Source organism: Hipposideros armiger, unplaced genomic scaffold (assembly GCF_001890085.2).
Source record: "Hipposideros armiger isolate ML-2016 unplaced genomic scaffold, ASM189008v1 scaffold_797, whole genome shotgun sequence".
Lineage (NCBI taxonomy): Eukaryota > Metazoa > Chordata > Mammalia > Chiroptera > Hipposideridae > Hipposideros > Hipposideros armiger.
In genome coordinates, this window is record NW_017732147.1 from 10,385 (window position 1) to 23,547 (window position 13,163).

At 41.3% G+C, this 13,163-nt stretch overlaps 1 protein-coding gene across 6 annotated transcripts in view; it reads left to right on the forward strand.

Annotated features, from left to right (window-relative positions):
• The first annotated feature begins 229 nt into the window (after window positions 1-229).
• The window catches only part of GLB1L2 (galactosidase beta 1 like 2), an 83,149-nt gene continuing 70,215 nt past the window's right edge, over window positions 230-13,163 (forward strand). For all 6 annotated transcript variants that reach the window (XR_002122349.1, XR_002122350.1, XR_002122348.1 and 3 more), the window contains exon 1: window positions 230-686. The gene's annotated coding sequence lies outside the window, so the exon portion shown is untranslated. The remainder of the gene's footprint in view (window positions 687-13,163) is intronic.

Sequence of the window (13,163 nt, forward strand, 5' to 3'; positions counted from 1 at the left end):
CTCTCGCTTCCTCTCTCCAAAGACTCCTAACCAGACTGGCCGATCCTCTTCAGTGGCACTCCTTTTCATTCATCCTCTCCCGTCACCACCACCACCACCACCACCAGCACCAACACACGCGCACACGCACGCACAGGTACACGCGCACACGCACGCACTGGTACACGCGCACACGCACGCACAGGTACACGCGCACACACACGCGCACGCGCACGGGCGCACACACGCACCCCCTACGCAGACAGCCCACTCCACTTTTCAGACGCCCACCTCCTACATACACCCCTCCCCTAAACAGACTTCCACCCACTCACCATCTGTAGCCTCCCTTCCGACCCCCGCTCCGCCCGCCAGGCTTCCCCTCCCCAAGAAGCGGACCCTCACAGTGGGAGGCGGGGACCCCGGCCAGACGCTAGGCTGCTGAGCGCCGTACTGACCTCTGCCCGCCCGGGAAACTAACAAAGGCGGCGCGCAAGTCCAGACGCGAGAGTGCCGAGCGGCGGCCGCGGGGCGGACGAGCCTGGGCCGGGCGGTTGAGCGCCGGTAGGTGGCTGCTCCGGAGTCAGGAGGCGGCGGCGCCGGAAGACGTGGATCTCTGGCCGCGTGCGCGCCGTTCGGTTGCAGCCGGCACCATGGGCTGCTGTACCGGACGCTGCTCGCTCAACTGCCTCTGCGTGCTGCAGCTGGTGAGTGCCCCGCGCGCCCCGAACCCTGACCGGCCCAGGCCCTGGGACCGGCCTCCCAGCTCCCTCCGCGGAACCGCAGCTCCGGACGCGGGGGCGGGTGGGCCGGGCGCTCCCGCCGCTGCCATGCTCGCAGCTGCTCCCACTCGTACTGCCCTCCGGCTGCGGCCACTCACCGGGTCGCGTCTGCCCCGAGGGGATAAATAGAATAAGAAAAAAAAAACAACAGCTAAAATCTCTAACAATAAAAGGTAAAAGAGAGTAGAAGATAAGTAGAAAAATAAGCACAAGTAGAAAGTACATATTAAAATACTAGAAAAGGGCCGGCCGAGTGGCGCGGTGGTTAAGAACTGGCTTGGGACGCCAGAGGGCCCCGGTTGGGATCCCACACATAAGGGCCAGTGATACTGCCCTCCACAGCTAAGATGCTGAACAACAGCGCAACCTGGAGCTGGGCTCTGTGAGTCCCCGGCATCAGTGTAGGCTGCAGCCCCTGTGGCAGTGGGTTGCCATGGGCTACCGTGTGTAGCCAGCAGCCATCATGAGCCGCCAGCAGCCGCAGTGAGCGGCCGTCCAGAAGCCGGCGACTGATCTGCCTCGCCCGGGAAGAGCACAATGATGGTGCCAACTTGGGCCAGTGAAGCAACGTCCTCCACAACTAAACTGAAGAACAAAACGACAGCAACTTGTCTGTTCCCCTTCCCCCAACTCCCCAGCACTGTTCCCATCCCCCAATTCCACAATAAAAAAAATATTTAAAAAAAAATAGTAGAAAAAACAAAGAAATATATCAGCAACCACAGTAAATTGTGTAAATTGACTAAACCCTCCAATTAAAAAGCAAAAGTTGTCAAACAATTAAAAAGCCCTAATAAAAAACCTAAATATATATTTTTTAATAGACACACCTTTCACATAAAGACACAAAATGATTGGAAGTTATTAAGATAAAAAATACACCATGCAAATTCTTACCAAAGAAATCTGGAGTAACCATATTAATATCAGACAAGTATACTGAATGACAAAAGGTGTTACTAGATATAGAGGGTTACTAATAGTGATTAAAAGTTTAATTCATGAAAAAGATGTAATAATTCTAAGGTTGTATGTTCCTAAAAATTTAGCCTCAAAGCATATAAAACAATTTTTTTTGTTCTATACATAGAAAGACAAATGAAAGTGCTTTACATTTGAGAAAAGTTTTTGAAATTGAGATATGATACATATACTATAAAATTCACACTTTAAAATTTACAACTCAGTAGTCTTTAGTGTAGTACATTCACAAGTTTATGTAACAATTGAGATAGAAAAATTACAGGCAGTCAGGGAAATGGCCAAGGCAGAGGGAATCAGGGCGGAAACCATAACAGAGCCAGGAGAAATAATTTTAATAGCTGACAGATAGGTTTACATCACAGGGCCCGCCAGAATGACAAACTCAGGAAAGGGAGGAGGAAAAGTTTTTTTCAAAGCCTATAACAAGGAAGTCAGAAGTTAGGGTTCTGCCTCCAGAGGGTGGGATTAAGACAGGTTGATTAACTTAACCTAATGCAGTCAGGAACTCCCTGATAGAATGAGCAGAAGACAATGATATCTTCAAAGCCCCAGCCTTGAGATAACATACCCCTACCAGAACAGAGACATCAATTATGCTCTGAGGCAACTAGACAGTTTCGAGAAAACGCCTCCTCCAGGCTAAGTTTCTCCCCAGATATGCAAAAAAAAAAAAAAAATTTTGCATTTATATATATATATATATATATATATATATATACTTTTTTTTTAATATATATATAAAAGGAGTAGTATCCCACCTAACGTGCGGGCACCCCAGTCGGGACCCCTTCTCAGTTTGAGAGCTGTTACCTTTTGCTCTAATAAACTATCCTCTGCTGCAAACCTGACCTCTCTGGTCCGTGTCTCCATTCTTTGGTGCTGCGAGACCAAGAACCCAGCACACAAACACACACATCAGAAAAATCCTGCTTCACCACCATCAAAATACAGAATGTTTCTGTCCCTCCAAAAAGAAACCCTGTACCATTAACAGTCACTCCCCCTCCTCCCAGCCCCTGGCAACCACTAATCAACTTCCCATCTACATGGATTCACCCATTCTGAACATTTCATGTACATGGAATCATACAATAGGCGGCCCTTTGTGACTGGCTTCTTTCACTTAGCATAAAGTAAGACTCATCCACGCTGTAGCACATATTAGTACTTCATTCCTTTTTAAGCTTGAATAATGCACATTTTGTTTACTCATTCAGCAATTGATGGATATTTGAGTTATTTTCACTTTTTGGCTATTGTGAATAATTGCTGCTATGAACATTCATGCACAAGTTTTTGTGTGGACATAGTTTTTCAATTCTCTTGGGTATATACCCAGGAGTCGAATTGTTGGGATATGGTAACTCTATGTTTAATTTTTTGAGGCACCCCCAAACTGTTTTCCTAAGTGGCTACACCACACTACATTCCCACCAAGAATGTATGAGGGCTTCAATTTCTCCACATCCTCACCAACTCGTTTCTAATCTTTTCTTTTAATTATAGCCATCCTAGTGGGTGTGAAATACTATCTCATTGTGGTTTTGATTTGCATTCCCCTAAAAATTTGTCCTCTTAATGTAAGTAGTATAACTGGATTTTAAGATGATAAAATCATCTCTGATATTTTATCTGCATTTCAGCTTTCATTTTCACAGGATACTAGTATTCTTATTAACTGTCTTATCAGGATGACTTTTCCTCTCAAGGGACATCAGCGTGTTCCTTTCTCCACAGGTTTAAGCAAATACATCATTTGTTGCTTGCATGTCCTCCTATGTTGTTATTCTCTGTGAAGTATAGTATTCAGGCTTTCTATGCTGAAGCTTAAAAATTTTTTTTTAATGTGTATTAGCTACTATTCCATTTTTCTGATCATCGTGCATAAAGTAAAGGGATAAGAGGCTTTTAAAATATCTTGTATGTCATGGAATTTTCTTTTGGTTGAAAAATACTTATACCATGCTGAAATTCCATTCTAAATACAGAGCTGAAGGTCGTGAATGAAATGTTTACATATGTAATTCCTAAATCATTTATGGCTTTAGCCATGTTTGTCCTTTGCCTATGACAATTATATGGCACTTTTATTTCCGAAATTTTCATTTTCTAAATATGTCTTAGTTTGCTGTACTAGACACAGAAATCATGGCAACAAAATAAAGGAGAAGCATAGTTAATTTCATCATTAATTTATTAGACTGTTGAACTTGAAGAAACTTCTATTTGATTTGTATAGCCAAATATTTGATATACAAAATATGGATATTTCTTAATATCACTAACTGGTGCACAGCAAAATACAATTTAGGAAAAAGTTTCCAGCAACATGTTTTCTAGAAGGAACTTTGCACTGAAGAGTCATAACTTAGGCATATTTTTAAAATCCTTCAACGTTTAAATGACTGAAAATAGCAAGATAGAGCAATTGTTTTGAGAAACTTTTTATTTAGCCTTCATAGACTGACTCAAAGCTATAAGAAATTGTCTTCTTAAAGTATAAGTCTGTCGTTTTGAAGTTTGGTCAGTGGAACAAAATGTACCTAATTTTTGGTTAACATTTTCACCTTTTCTTCACTTGTGGTTTATTCTTCATTCTATCTGGATTGAACATGATTTAGCATAGATGTGGCTGCACATCATTTTGGAGCTTTTCCTCCTCATGAAATTTTGAGGTGGCAAGAATTCCCAAAGAAGGCCTTTTTTTCAAGATACATGACTGGAATGAAATTAAGTATTAAAATTAAATTTGGTTTATAAAAGGTATGCTGTTTGATGTTATGAATGTTATATGTCAAACAGTTCTAAAGTGATAAAAATTGTGATCTTTATCAATATACTTTAATTATTGTTTATATTTTAAAATTTATATATTATATAAATATACAATGTCTATGCATTTTATTTTTTGAAATTATCTATTTTGTATACATGTTTGCTCAAAGATTATATCATATTTTTCCTTAGAAGTTATAAAGCTAATGTACTCTCTTAATATTTATATTAACTGTCAATCTATTTCCCTATGTGCTTAGGTATTTGAAAGTTCTCAATAATTCTCTTTGTACTTTATATTAATAGTTTTCATAATAATCATTAATTATTGCTTTATTTTAACTTATCAGTAAAATCTTAATGTTTCACTTCATGTTACATCTCAAATATATACCTACATTTGAATATTTAGATATCAACAACAAATTCAAATGACAAACGTACTTCTCATTTCTGATAGTGTTTACACTGTTTGTATTTGATATTAACCTAAGTGATTGCTCTTATCACTGAGAAAGCACTGATGCCTTAAATGATCCTATATGCTCCCACCTAAAGCTTGTCCTTCACTTGGTCACCAGACCCCATCCACTTTACCTACTCAAGGATATTATTGCTCCAGAAATTCTCCAAGTTCTCTTCTTACTTCACTAATTTTCACTCTTTTGATCTTGATCAGTATTAGCATACAAGTGTGCTATAGTTTCTCCCATCTAAAATAAAATAAAAATAGAACAATACTCTTGACTCGGAATCATCAGCCACCAGCTACCATCTCATTTATTTATTCCCCTTTCTAGCAAATATCCATAAATGAGTTATTATATTCACTCTTCGATCCCACTTCCCCCTTTATAAGCCCATTCCAATCAACTTCCCCAAACCTACCCCTCAACTCCACACAAACTGCCTGCATCGTTTTCATCAAAAACTTTCATGCATTAACTCCATTGATCCATCCCTTAACTTGACCTGTCAGCAGCATATAACATAGTTAATCACTCCTTGCTCCTTGGTAACTTTTCTCTCTTGGTGTTTAGGACACCATCCTTTCTGAGTTTTCTTCCTGCCTCACTGGGTGCTCCTTCTAGTCCAGTTTTGCTCATTTTCCCTCTTCTCTCAATGTTAAATGCCTCCGGGCCCACCCTTGCTCCTCTTTCTCTGTCCACACTTACTTCATTGGTGTTCTCATTCAGGTTTATGCCTTTTGATACCAACTCTCTGTCAACTCCTACATTTATATCTCCACCCCAAACCTGTCTCTTGAATTTCAGGCTTGTATATTTAACAGCTTATGTCATATCTCCACTTGAAAGTCTCAAAGATATTGCAAACTCATTTGTTGTGGGATACTTGAACAGAGAGACAGGACACCAAGCCTCAGGGTGGGAAGCAACGTTTATTGACGCAGGCACCAGCTCAGTGGATTCACATCCAGAGGCTGAGCCCCGATCCGGACAGGACTCGCAGCTGTATACCCTGAGGTTTCCGGGTTAGCAGCTAGGATTCCTTATTAGGACATGCGGCATTGTGTTAGTTTCTGACTGGCACCCAGGTGAGGTAGGACTTAGGAAATGTTAAACGCGGAAGTCTTGGTGGCCATGTGGTCTGGGAAAGCCTTTGCCTAGGACCCTCTGCCACACATTAAGCCCGCACTGAATTTCTAATATTCCCCTACAAACCCATATCTCACAGCTTTTTCCATCTCAGGTGATGGCAACTCCAGTTCTTCCATTTTCTCAGGCCCAACATATTGAAGTCATTCTTCAATCCTCTTTATTTCTCTCACCTCACAAATAATCTAGGAATCACAACAATCCTCTAGTCTCTGCTTTCACAATATTTCCAGAAATCCACTCTTCCCACCACCTCTCTTGTTATCACCCTTGTCTGAGCCATCACCTTTCACATGGATTACTGCAGTAGCCTCCTAACTGGTCAACTTGCTTCTACCCTTGCCCACTCCTGGTGATTCTCAACACAGCAGCCAGAGTGGTCTTTCAAAGCATAACTGATGTCATGTTGATGTAGGATATTTCTTGTGCCGGGGTCATGGTCTCATGGAACCAAAGACTGGAGACATGGACTAGAAAGGTCAAGTTGCAGAAAAGAAGTTTATTAGATGTAAAAATACATTTCAAAGAAGCAGAAGCGGGCCCGAGCGGTAGAGAATGGCTCAAGGGCCATTATTAGAAAAGAAAGTATACTCCAAAAAGTTTGAGGTGGGCCGAGCAAAGGAAGCTCAAAAGGCCCAAGGGGGCCCAGGGTAAGGGCCAGGGAGCCATTATTAGGAGAAAAAGTACACTCCAAAGAGTTTGGAATGGGCCCTGAGCAGAGGCAAGGCTCAAAATGCTCAAAAGGCATTGATTGACTGGCCAGGACTTAGGAGTTTTTATCCCTTCTTCCTCTAGAATGGGCTGTTCCTCTCTGGGTGTGGGACCACTTGATTGATCTCATCTCTTTAGAAAAGTAGTATATTAGAAGAAAAGAGAAGTTTTGGGTGGAGAGGGGAGGTCTTTGGGGAGGTGCATTCTGTGGGAAGTGCAGGAATGCAGAGACCCAATGCCTGCCTCTAACTGCCTGCCTTGTTTTCCCTTGAGAGATGTGATAACCATAAAATCTCTATGGGAAGTTGAGAAACAGGAGGTCTTTTCTTCTGTATCTATTTCTGCTGGGCAGGGCTGTAGAGCTGTCCCTGCATATTTGGGGGATTCACGTAACTCTCACCCTATCTGATCTCAGGTGAAAGGAAGGGGTCTTGAGATCCACCTGGAAGACCATGTTGGCTTCTTTGGTTGGGACTGGCAATCTTGCTGGGGTACCCTCTGTATCACCAAGGCCCCTAAATGAGGAAAAATAGATTTCAATTAATAAATTTTTTAAAGAGCAGAGCTCAAAGCTATTGATGTAGGGTGGCTACAGGTTTGGAAAAAACATTAGGCTTTAATGTTTACAATCAACAAGTATACTGGCCTGGGGAAATATTAAAACCTATTTAGTCTCTGGGATGGGATTATCCAAGAGTTAGGTTGGAATGGCTTGGGGAATGTTGGGAAGTCACAGGTTTTAGTAGTTAAAGCCAGTTTGGGTGTGAGATATTCTATGATTCAGTCTAGGGGCAATCTTTAGTCTAGGTTTCAGAAACTGATTAGAAGAGGAATCAAAGCCAGGGGCTGGGCCAGCCAAGTGGCTCAGTTGGTTAAGAGCTCTCTTGGGAGCACCGACTCTGAGTAGCAGGGCCACAGTTCGGATCCCACATTAAGGGCCAGTGACACTGTGCCCTCTACAGCTAAGATGATGAAGGCAGCTCAACCTGGAGCTGGGCTGCTGTGAGTCCACGGCGATGGTGTGAGCTGCGTCGGGGCTGCAGTGGGCTGCCATGAGCTGCATGAGTGGCCGGCAGCCAGCGAGAGCTGCCGTGAGCCACGATGAGCGGCCGACCAATGACCGGCGACCGATTGCCTCACCCAGGAAAAGCGCAATGATCATATCAACGTGGGCCAGTGGAGCGATTTCCTCCACAACTAGACCGAAGAACAAAACAGCAATTTGTCTACCCGTCTGTTCTCCTTCCCCGATTCCCCAACGCTGTTCCCCTCCAATTCCCCAATTAAATATTAAAAATAATAAAATAAAATAAAATAGTGGTCATTAAATATTTGTTGTTGAATAAGATTTTTGGTTTTTCAGCCTTCCAAAGGCTGAGGCTGAAAAGTGATATTTTTGGACTACTAAGGCCAACAATGACACTCAGTGCATTCCTTCCCAACGCACACAGGCCCCTTCCAGTCCCAGTGACACATTTTTTTGGGTGAGAAGCCTGACTACTGACAAGGAGAAAATTCTGACATGTCCTAAGTTAAATTACAGCATGCCAAAGGGTGCAAGGAAGAGATAAGAGAAGTTAATCAATCAATAACTGCTGGGCAAAACCAACAAAGACTGCTTATACTCCTGAATGTACGTTGGAACTTTGAATTAACTGCCAAATGACCGTATCCATGATCATCTAAAGAGAATAGCCAGGTACCACTGCACCCCAGAAGCCTATGCTTCTTGCTTACACATGAACTTTCCAATCTGTTGCCCATTGCCAATCCACAGGAGTGGACATTTCTTCCTTAGGGACTGCAACGATCCCTGAACTAGCCCTGCTTTACCTTCTCCCATACCTTTTATCTACGAGTATAGCCAATGTAAATTCTTTCAAAACAATTTGTGTCTTTTTCCCCAAAACTCTTTCCATAAAAGAGCCCATCAACTCCAGGACTGTGGACATGGTTGTCTTTTCTATCCAGCTGTCAATGTAAAAAAGGCCAAACCTGTAGGGAATTTTTATAAGAGTTTATTTGAGCCAAACAGATGACATATGCCAGGGAGCAAGGTCTCAAATGTTCCAGAGAATACCCGTTTTGCAGCTTCTTCTATGCATTTGGAATTAAGGAGGGAACATAAAAAGGGTTACTTGGGGGTGAGAGAAAGAAAGGTGGGGATTGGATTACAGGATGGTTAAGATTAACGTGCTCTCTTGAAGGCAGTTATGGTTTATTTCAAAGGTATGTTAACCTAGATGCATAGAAATAATGGACAGGGCTTGCTTAAGTCAAAGATAAACCTTTTCCTAACAAGTTATGTACCTGGGACATGACTACCCACCATGATCTGCCCAGTTGGGAATTTACGATCAGATCACCGTGTGAGGTTACTTTCCATAAAACCTCTTTTTTCGTCCACATAACCTACTGCTGGTGGTTCAGATCTCATTCCCCAGGACCTGGTCTTTTTCTTGCTAGCAAAGGCCTAATAGATCTTTTCTTTTAAAAAAGCCATTTGCTATGAAAGTTTTTTGTTTAACACTACCCATCTTGACTTGGATGTCTTTTCCCAGGGCCAAGTCTCTTTCCTGGGACTTTCTACTTTTTTTTGTCAAGGGTTGAAATTGCCCTCATTTATTCCCAGACATTCCCCCATGTTCTTACTTTCTTTGGGCAAGAATCTTTGGCAACTTGACATCATAACTGGACTTCTCCTGTAACACTGAGCAAAAAAACTGGAGAGAGTGAGTGGGTAGGGCTGACCTGTGATGACTGTAAGGAGATGGTAAGGAGGAGGTTGTTATATTATGGTCCAGGGGCCCAAGTGACTGCACTATCACAGAAGCCACATTTTGCATTTTGTCCTCATGATTTTTAGGAGAAATTTTGTCAATAATGCTGCAATGAGCATAGGGATGCATATATCTTTTCGAATTAGTGTTTTCATTTCCTTTGGAATAAATACCCAGAGGTGGAATTGCTGGGTTGTATGGTATATCTATTTTTAGTTTTTTGAGGAATCTCCGTACTGTTTTCCATAGAGATTGCACCAGTTTGCATTCCCACCAACAGTGCAGAAGGGTTCCTTTTTCTCCACATTCTTGCCAACACATATTATTTATTGACTTTTTGATAATAGCCTTTCTGGCTTGTGTGAGGTGGTATCTCATTGTGGTTTTGATTTGCATTTCCCTGATGATTAGTGATGTTGAGCATCTTTTCGTGTCTGTTGGCCATCTGTATGTCTGCTTTGGAGAAATGTCTTTTCATGTCCTCTGCCCATTTTTTGATTGGATTGTTTATTTATTTTTGTTATTGAGTTGTATGAGTTCCTTTCTTTTTTTTTAAGATTTTATTAGGGAATTGGGGAAGGGGAACAGACAAGTTGCTGTCCTTTTGTTCTTCAGTCTAGTTGTGGAGGATGTCGCTTCACTGGCCCATGTTGGTATTNCAAGTTGCTGTCCTTTTGTTCTTCAGTCTAGTTGTGGAGGATGTCGCTTCACTGGCCCATGTTGGTATTGTGATCATTGTGCTCTTCCCGGCTGAGGCAGATTGGTCGCTGGCCACTGGACGGCCGCTCATGGCAGCTCTTGGCAGCTCATGCCGGCTTCCAGCCACTCACAGTAGCTTTACGGAAGTCCACTGCAGCCTCACTGCAGCCTAGGCTGTTGCCAGTGACTCACAGCAGCCCAGCTCCAGGTTGAGCTGTTGTTCACCATCTTAGCTGGAGAGGGCGCAGCATCACTGGCCCTCATGTGGGATCCGAACCGGGGTTCTGCTGCTCAGAGCTGGTGTACCAAGCCAGCTCTTAACCAACGCACCACTCGGCAGGCCCATGAGTTTCTTGTATAGTTTGGATTTCAACCCCTTATTGGACATATTATTTGTGACTATATTCTCCCATTCAGTAGATTGTCCTTTTGTTTTGTTGAAGGTTTCTTTCACTGTAGAAACCTTTTAGTTTGATGGAATCTCATTTGTTTATTTTTGCTTTGTTTCCCTTGCTTGAGGAGATATATCCAAAAAGATATGACTCAAACTGATATCAAATAGTTTATTTTCTTCTAGGAGTTTCAAGGGTTCAGGCCTTACATTTAAGTTCTTTAACCCATTTTGAGTTTATTTTTGTATATGGTATAAGAGAGTGGTCTAGTTTCATTTTTTTTTCATGTAACTGTCCTGTTTTCCCAACACTATTTGTTGAAGAAACTGTTGTTACTCCAGTGCATATTTTTATTTCCTTTGTCATAGATTAGTTAACTATATAAGCCAAGATATGGAAGCAACCTAAGTGTCCATAGATAGATAAATGGATACAGAATATGTGATACACACACATGCACACACAATGGAATGTTATGCAGCAATAAATAAGAGTGAAATCTCGCCACTTTTGACAACATGGATAAATCTAAAGGGCATTATGCTAAACGAAATGAATCAGGTAGAGAAAGACAAATACCATATAGTTTCACTTAGATGTGGAATCTAAACAAAAAACAAAAAACCAAACAACAAAAAAAATCCAACTAACCGAACCAAACCAAACCAGACTCATAGAAACAGAGTTCAAAGGGATGGTTACCAGAAGAGAAGGGGCAGGGGGATGGGTGAAAATGGGAAGGGGAATATAGTCAACAATATTGTGATAAGTTTGCATGGTGACAGATGATTACTAGAATTAGTGGGGTAATCACATTGTAAGGTATAAAAATGTTGAATCACTATATTGTACACCTGAAACTAATATAACCAATATAAGGTTGTATACCAACTACACTTAAATAAAAAAATAAATTAAACAGAGAGAAATTTTGTCTAATGTTTTCCTAAAATTTGGATACACCATATTTAAGGCATTAGCATGTTTCTTTCAAAAATGAGATATGTGAGTGAATGAATAACTGATCTATAAACCTGTTTTGTACCTATTAAAAATAGATAGTAAAACAGCCAATGAGATTAGTTTGATATTATTATTTATCTTAAAATGTCTCCACTGTACTGATTCTGAATAATTGCAGCTTTTACTCTCCCTTGTGCTTCTTCAAGTACATTTCTATTTCCCACTGATTATGTGAGATACATAAATTCTCAAGGGAGGAACCATGCTCTCTGAGTCTGTTGGAGCTTTGACTTAAGAGTGGTGGGCTGTGGTCATCAATATTATTCCATTTTCTTAAAAAAGCATTTCTCATATTTTCTAAACCAGAATGCTTGGCACCGGAAAGGTGGCCTGTGAACTGTGAAGATATACTTCCTTTGTATCAGGGGTTCCTTACCATCTCACACACCTTGCCAGACTACTTTGTTTACATCCCCATCAGGTCAGTTCATTTAAATATAGTTTCTGTTCCCAGGGATTTGAGTATTTCATTGCCTGTTTTGGGTTAAGATCATTAAATGTTTTGAAAAGTAGTATCTTGAAGGAGTATCTTGCTAACATTTTAAACACCAAAAGTCTTGGCTTCTCAGCAAAACTCATCTCAGATTAGTATTATCTTTGTAGTATCAAGTCCAGATAAAGTAAAATTGTTCTTTTTTCTTTAAATGTTAGTTTTTTAAATTAAAATTTATTGGGGTGACAATGGTCAACAAAGCTACATATGTTTCAAGTGTACAATCTATAATACACCATCTATGTATTGCATTATGTGTTCACCGCCCGTATATTTGACTCCCTTTTATCCTCTTCTACCATCCTCCCTTCCCCCTTACCCTCTGGTAACCATTAAACTGTTGTCTGTGTCTAAGAGTTTTTGCTTCTTTATTTGTTTGTCTTGTTTCTTTATTGCCTTCAGGTTTATATTCCACATATGAGTGAAGTCACATGGTTCTTGACTTTTTCTATTCGACTTATTTGTAAATTGTTCTTAAACAGCGAGTAGCATATATCCATAGTTCTGTACTTCCCAGAAGGTTAAGGGGTAATGATTTTTTTTTTAGCACTGAGTTATTTACATTTTCTCCCATAAATAAAAACAAGGTACACAGGAATGAGCTAAGCATTTCAGAGTTTTTATAGCCCATGTTAAAAAGTTATTACTAATATCTGAAAAAAATTATGAAGATGCTGGTATTGTTTCAATAACTTAAGGATAACCTGATGTTTAATAGACTGTACCACACTGCTCAGCAATATCATCAGGAGTGAGGGTGAATGTGGGGTGTGTAACTGGGATGGGCCTCCACAGGTAAAAAAGGGGCTAACCTGGGCCGATCGAATGGCGTTTGGGATGCCAGAGGGCCCCGGTTCGGATCCCACATATGAGGGCCAGTGACACTGCCCTCTACAGCTAAGATGCTGAACAACAGCTCAACCTGGAGC